Source organism: Chenopodium album, chromosome 2, assembly GCF_948465745.1.
Source record: "Chenopodium album chromosome 2, dcCheAlbu1.1, whole genome shotgun sequence".
Classification (NCBI taxonomy): domain Eukaryota; kingdom Viridiplantae; phylum Streptophyta; class Magnoliopsida; order Caryophyllales; family Amaranthaceae; genus Chenopodium; species Chenopodium album.
In genome coordinates this window covers 43041666-43048214 of record NC_137835.1, presented here as the reverse complement: position 1 = coordinate 43048214, position 6549 = coordinate 43041666, and the positions used below count along the sequence as shown (strand labels likewise).

Below are 6549 nucleotides of genomic sequence, written 5' to 3'. Positions count from 1 at the left end.
TCGCCGTTTTCTTTTGAGGGTAGAAACGGGATAAGAATCCTTTGGTAACATCATCCTATGTTGTTAAAGAATTCGGCTTGACCTCCTTGTCCAACCATTCCAAAGTTCTACCTATGAGGGAAAAAGGGAACAATTTGAGCCTTATAAACTCTTGGGCAGCCCCACTCAACCTAATTGTGTTGCAATATTTCTCAAATTCCTTAAGGTGGTTGAGAGGACTTTGATTCGATGCACCACTATATTGTCGCCTCTCGATCAAAGTAATCATTGTCGGATTGATTTCAAAATCGCTATCCGGAATCAACAATGGAGCAATCCCGCTCTCATACTTGTATGCACCTGGAGTGCCCAAATCCTTCAATGTAACCCTTTGAGCTTCTCCCACGTTCACTTGCACACACAATCTCAAACAAAATTATTAGTAGCTCGGCTACAAATGTAGCCTAGAGAAGAAAATCTTTTTGTATTTTTTATATTAAGTGAAATAGACTCAACAGCAAAAGCAAACATCGACGCCATTCCCCGACAACTGCACCATTTTTGATCTAGGGCGAGACTAGGTCGTTGAAAACTAATCTACCCTTGGTCAAAACAAAAATTATAACCTCTCAACACAACCCTATACAAAACACATAGTAAGTCAAGGGTCGAACCACTAGGAATGGGAGGTGAATGCTAATGTCAAAGCTAAGCTATTTCAAAGCAATGAAATGAGGTGTGTTTATTCTACCAATTAAATAATTAAAATCAAATCAAATTTATAAAGCACTAGGGTATGGATCCACATAAACTCGTAATTGATTCAACTAATTGGGATTGGAGATGACTATTTGAGTGTTGCGAGGGAAAACCAATTAAGCAATCAAGAGAGTATGGTAGGCTAATCTCCTAGAGGTCAAACTAGCACCAACTACGAGAGACTCTAGCTAGGAAACTTGTAAACCTACTCAATCGACAAATGTAAGCCACAAATCAATTTTCCATATCAATGTGAACCTACAATGCAATCTAGTATGAGAAACTAGGTTGATCACTCCTAAATTAAACACAAACATGCTCAGAATCAATCAACCAATTTAATCACAACATCAATTCCATCAATTTCCCCCAATTAGCATAAATCAATTACTCATATATGCTTCAACAATTCCCTAGCAAGAAAACTACTCATTATTCATGGAAATCAATATCAAAACTAAACTAAGCAACAAATTCATCATCATCATATTAATAAAAAATATAACTTTTCAAAAATCATTTAACTTGAACAATTAACAAAGAAATTGAGATCAAAACTAAGGTTGCATTAAAGTAAAGAAATCCTTACAAACTTGCTTCAATTCAATGGAGAAAAACACTTGGAATCATCAATCTTCAATCATCAATCAAGAACTTAACTCTCTATAAACTAGAGTTTCTCTCTCTAAAAATCTAACCTAATTCTATTCTAATTTTTGTAAAATTGAACTCTCCCTAAAAATAGAATGAAAATGTATATATAGTAAAACTAACTAAGAGAAGTTAGTTAGATCTTCCTCAAATAAACCCATACAGGCGCGGCCAACCATAAGGGAGAGAGTGGCCGGGAAAATCTGGGTACAGAACAGGGACCCAGACAAGCGCGCCTGCGCCAGAGGGAGGCGCGCCCGCGCCACCAGGCTGCGCGCCCGCACCTTAGCCGTGTGCACCTGCCTGGGAGCAGGTCAGTCTTTTTCCCTATCATTCCGATGCTCCTCGTGCATTCCACTTAATGCTCTTGATAAACATGATACCTTGTAGTTTCTAAACTCCATGTTAATTTGCGGGTTCAAGACTAGAAATCATGCCCCCACGGCTTGAATGCACAGCTCCAGGAATTTAGGAACTTGCACTTCTCCATGCTTGAGCTTCAAATGGAGAACACTAGACATCCTAATCAATGCCGAAATTGGGAAGAGGCCTCGGAAAACTTTGATAACGACCTTAACCTGAAAAATAAAGGAAAACAAGCAAATAAAAGAGAAAATAACAAAATAAACCAAGAAATGCATAAAGAAAGAAATCCAACTAAGAAAATGCGAACTAAAAGAAATAAAGAGTAAAATCAAGGAAAAGCTAAGGAAAAGCGCTATAGAATAACATGAAATTCACCCTAAAAAGAACCAAATGAGTGCCATAAATGACAATCATCACTTTTACCTCAAAATTTTGATAAAAATAAATATAAACACATCAAAAACCGCAATACACCATTCCATTGCTTGTTCCCACTTGATGTAATCCAACTCCAAGAATTCAACCTATAAATTTTAAATTAAAACAAGTGAAAGAAAAGAAAAAAACTCAAAGAAAGAAAATTAAGAAAAATTGAAATCAAAAGAAAAGGTTAAAAATCTCCGGGTTGCCTCCCGGGAAGCGCTTGTTTAAGGTTCTAAGCTCGACCCTTCCTCCAAACACGGAGGGTCCAAGAACACCACCTTATCCAAGGTAGCGGATAAAACAACTTCTCCTTCACCTCTTTTTGGTGCTTGACAAGACTTCACTTGCTTGCACATCAAAAGCAACCTTTTCATTTCTCTACTTCAATCTCATTCTCTTCTTCCTCGAAGATCTTGCTTTCTTCGTGACTATCTTTCTTTTTATAGACGGTTTCACACCATCTACCTCCATGGAATCCTCCTCTTCCTCTCGAGGGTAGAGCTCAAACCAATGAGGAATGTCAATTTCCTCTTCGTTCAAAGCCTTTGGAAGCTCCTTCTTATCTTCACTAACTTTCATGCAATCAAAACTCACAAGCACATTATAAAAAATATCATGAATATTGTTATATGAAGAATCAGTCACATACACATTATCAAAAGAACTAAGAAAATCATCACTCTTGATTCCTTTCACAAGGGATAAGGACTCATACATTGGGTTTATCTCAAAGCTCTCTTTCTTGTTACAAACTCTCAAGGTAATACGGTCTCCCTTAACATCAATCAAAGCTCTCGAAGTAGCTAGGAACGGTCTCCCTAAGATAATAGGAATGTTGTCATCTTCTTCTATTTCAAGCATAATGAAATCAACGGGAATTGTAATACCACCTATCTTAAGGGGAACATCCTCAACTCTTCCCTTGGGAAACTTTATGGACCTATCGGCCAATTGCAAGTCATGTTGGTAGGAAGAAGTTCTCCAAGCTTTAGCTTCTTGAAGACCAAGAAGGGCATTATGTTGACACTAGCACCCAAATCACACAAAGCATTCTCAAAGAACTTACTCTTGATTTTGCAAGGGATGGAGAAATTACACGGATCTTTCATCTTCTTGGGGAGGTCATTGTGCATCAAAGCACTACAACACTCACCAAGATCCACCGAATCTATCTCATTACAATCTCTCTTGCCACTCAAGATATTCTTAAGGAACTTGGAATATCTAGTCATTTGGGTCATGGCTTCAGTAAGAGGGATAGAAACATGGACCTCCTTCAACATGTCAAGAAATCTCCCAAATTGTTCATCTAGTTTGTTCCTCATAAACTTTTGGGGATATGGAAGGTCGGGTTTTCTCACTTCCTCTTGCTTTCTCTCATCACTCTTCTTTTTCTCATGGCTCTCTTCTTTGCTCATATCTTTTGACACATCTTCCTCTTTTTGCTCACTTGAAACACTCTTCTTATTTTCCTCCTCACAATCCCTAGAAACTCTTTCTTCAAGAACTCTTCCACTCCTTGTGGTGATGGAATAAACGGGTTTCTTAGGATCAACTCCTTGAGAAGGCAATGAAGAAGGACTAGAAAAATCATTCAAAGTGTTTGCTAGTTGGGTGATTTGTGTCTCAAGCATTTTGTTATGTGTCATGATCTCATTAAATTTCTTAACGCTCACCGCCATATAGGTGTTCAAGATTTTTGTTTGATTTTCAATTATCTCCTCCAAATTGGACTTTGACGATTAAGAATAGGAATTTTCACTAACACCTTGAGATTTTGGACCAAATTCGGGTGGGGGTTCCCTTTGGTTGTTTTGAAAATTCCCCCTATTTTGATTGTTCCAATTGCCTCGATTTTGATTGTTGCCAAAATTTTGGTTTTGGCCACAAAAGCCTTGAGAATGACTTTGATTTCCATTAGCTTGGCCTTGGTTTTGATTCCCATAACCTTGGTTATTATAGTTTCCTCGGAAACCTTGGTTTCCTTGGTTCCTATAATTACCATTGTTATAGTTATCAAATCCACTTTGTTGGTGAGAATTTCTATTTCCAAAGTTTCTTGGTCCATCAAACCTTTGACTATTGTAATTGTTCGAGATAAAATTCACATGTTCACATTCACTACTCTCACCATCATATAGATTTTCAAACCCATTTGAACAAGTAGAAGCATCATGGTCATAAGACCCACAATTATCACAAAACAAACATTTATTGGGAATATTGTTAGAAGTAGAAGGAGGAGTAGAGTTAGAAGATGTACCTCTCCCTTTAATGTGGGAGGGATGACCTTGTGCATTGGAAGTCGAACTCTCAAACTTGGTCTTGATTGTTGTCATCTCCTTCCCCAAACTTGAAATTTGAGAGGATAGATTGTTGATGGCATTAAGGTGATCAACCGAATAGACCGTTGATCCGTTCTTGCTTGAAGACTCTCTTTCTCCTTCTTGCCAATCCATATAATGGCGCACCACATCTTCTATAATGTCCACAACCTCTTCTTCGGTTTTGTTCATGATTGGGCCTCCAGCTCCCTCATCAAGACACGATTTGCCTTGAGGACTCAACCCTCCATAGAAAATTTGAATGATTTGATAGGTTGGGATGCCATGATGGGGACATTATCTTTGACACTCCTTATACCTTTCCCAAGCTTCATATAAGCTCTCACTGGGTCTTTGCTTGAATCTTTGGATTAAAGCCCTTGCCTCCGTCGTTTTCTTTTGGGGGTAGAAACTAGTCAAGAATTCCTTGGTAACTTCATCCCATGTTCTAAGAGAATTTGGCTTGACCTCCTTGTCTAACCATTCCAAAGCTGGACCTATAAGAGAGAAGGGGAACAACTTGAGCCGGATAAACTCTTGAGAAACACCATTCACTTTAATAGTGTTACAATAGTTCTCGAATTCTTTGAGATGGTTTAGCGGACTCTCAATATTAGCCCCACAAAATTGTCTCCTTTCAATCAAAGGGATCATGGCCGGTCTTATTTCAAAGTCATTTGCCAATGTTGTTGGCAATGCAATGCAATCCAACTTTCAAACCTATATGCACCGGGAGTTCCAAACTCCTTAAAAGCAACTCTTGGATTATCTCTCATGCCTACTTGATCCTCCTCTTCTCTTTCTTGGTTAATTTCTTCTCTTTGAGAGCTTGAACTCAAAGAACGATTAGCAACCCTTAGCATTGTTATTGTTCTCTCGATTTCCGGATCAAATGGCACTAAAGTCCTTCCTCTTATCCTACACATACAAAAACTCAAAGCAAATATCAATAGCACGACTACAAATGTAGCCTAAAGAGAAAAATATTTTTGTATTTTTGAGATGAAGGTGAAATAGACTCAACAACAATTGCAATCATCTACGCCATTCCCCGACAACGGCGCCATTTTTGATCTAAGCCAAACGCTGATGCTTACTTTGGATGCTACGAGGCGACGTTCATGGCAGGCTTCCGCTTCCCGCTTCACCATGTGGTAAAGGCCATTATTAGGGCTTATGGCTTAGGAGTCTGTCAGCTCTCAATAAACTCATGGGCCAACATTCAGGGGCATGTTTCCGCTTGTGAGATGCAAAATTTGAACCCAAGCTGGCAGGCCTTTACCCATATGCACTATTTGAGTCGCAACCTAGGCGACTGGAGGGCGTGGTACACTTTGACCACCCTTCCGAAATATTAGATGACATTGGTCAAGGTGTTTAAGTATGACGGTTGGAAGAAACAATTTTATTTTCTGTCTGCCCCAACTCAGCGAGAGAACCGAGAGATGCGCTGATATAATAAGAAACCTGACCTTCTTGGTAGCAAATGTGCCCTCCTCAAAATACCGGGAGATGACTATGATGCGATCATGGAAACCAAGTTTTTTGAACTCCGTCCGGAGACTCTCTCAACCGGGGACGTAATCAAAGTCCTTACTAATTGGATTCCCATGTGCGCATGCTTCAAGGACGAGGCGTTCTTGTCCGCCTGCGGGCTCATCACAATGATTCCAAAACGTACTATTGACAGGCATGTAGTTTAATACCGCTTGTACTTCTACTACATAATCATAATTTTATTTAATGTGTTTGTAATTTTTTTTTGTAGAAGACGCTTTAAATATGGTGGCTGAGGAAAAGACCCCCAAACGAGCCTTCTCCCAGACCAGATGGGACCTGGCGGAGGCTAGGGCTACCAAACTAAGGGCAGAGGTATATACCTTTTCCTTAGCCTAAATTTTTATCAGGCGCAACCGGATTCTTAACTCGTATTTTTTATGTTGCAGGGTGGAGAACCTCCTAAGTCCTTCACCAAAAACCTCTTCAAAGGGGGCCTGGAGGAGACCGCCTCCACTCTAGTCAAACCTGTCAAGTCTGCAAAAGCGAC

General features: G+C 39.4%; 1 pseudogene; it reads left to right on the top strand.

Annotated features, from left to right (window-relative positions):
- The first annotated feature begins 4782 nt into the window (after window positions 1–4782).
- LOC145608519 (small nucleolar RNA R71) lies at window positions 4783–4856 on the top strand (annotated as a pseudogene).
- The last annotated feature ends 1693 nt before the right edge of the window (window positions 4857–6549 follow it).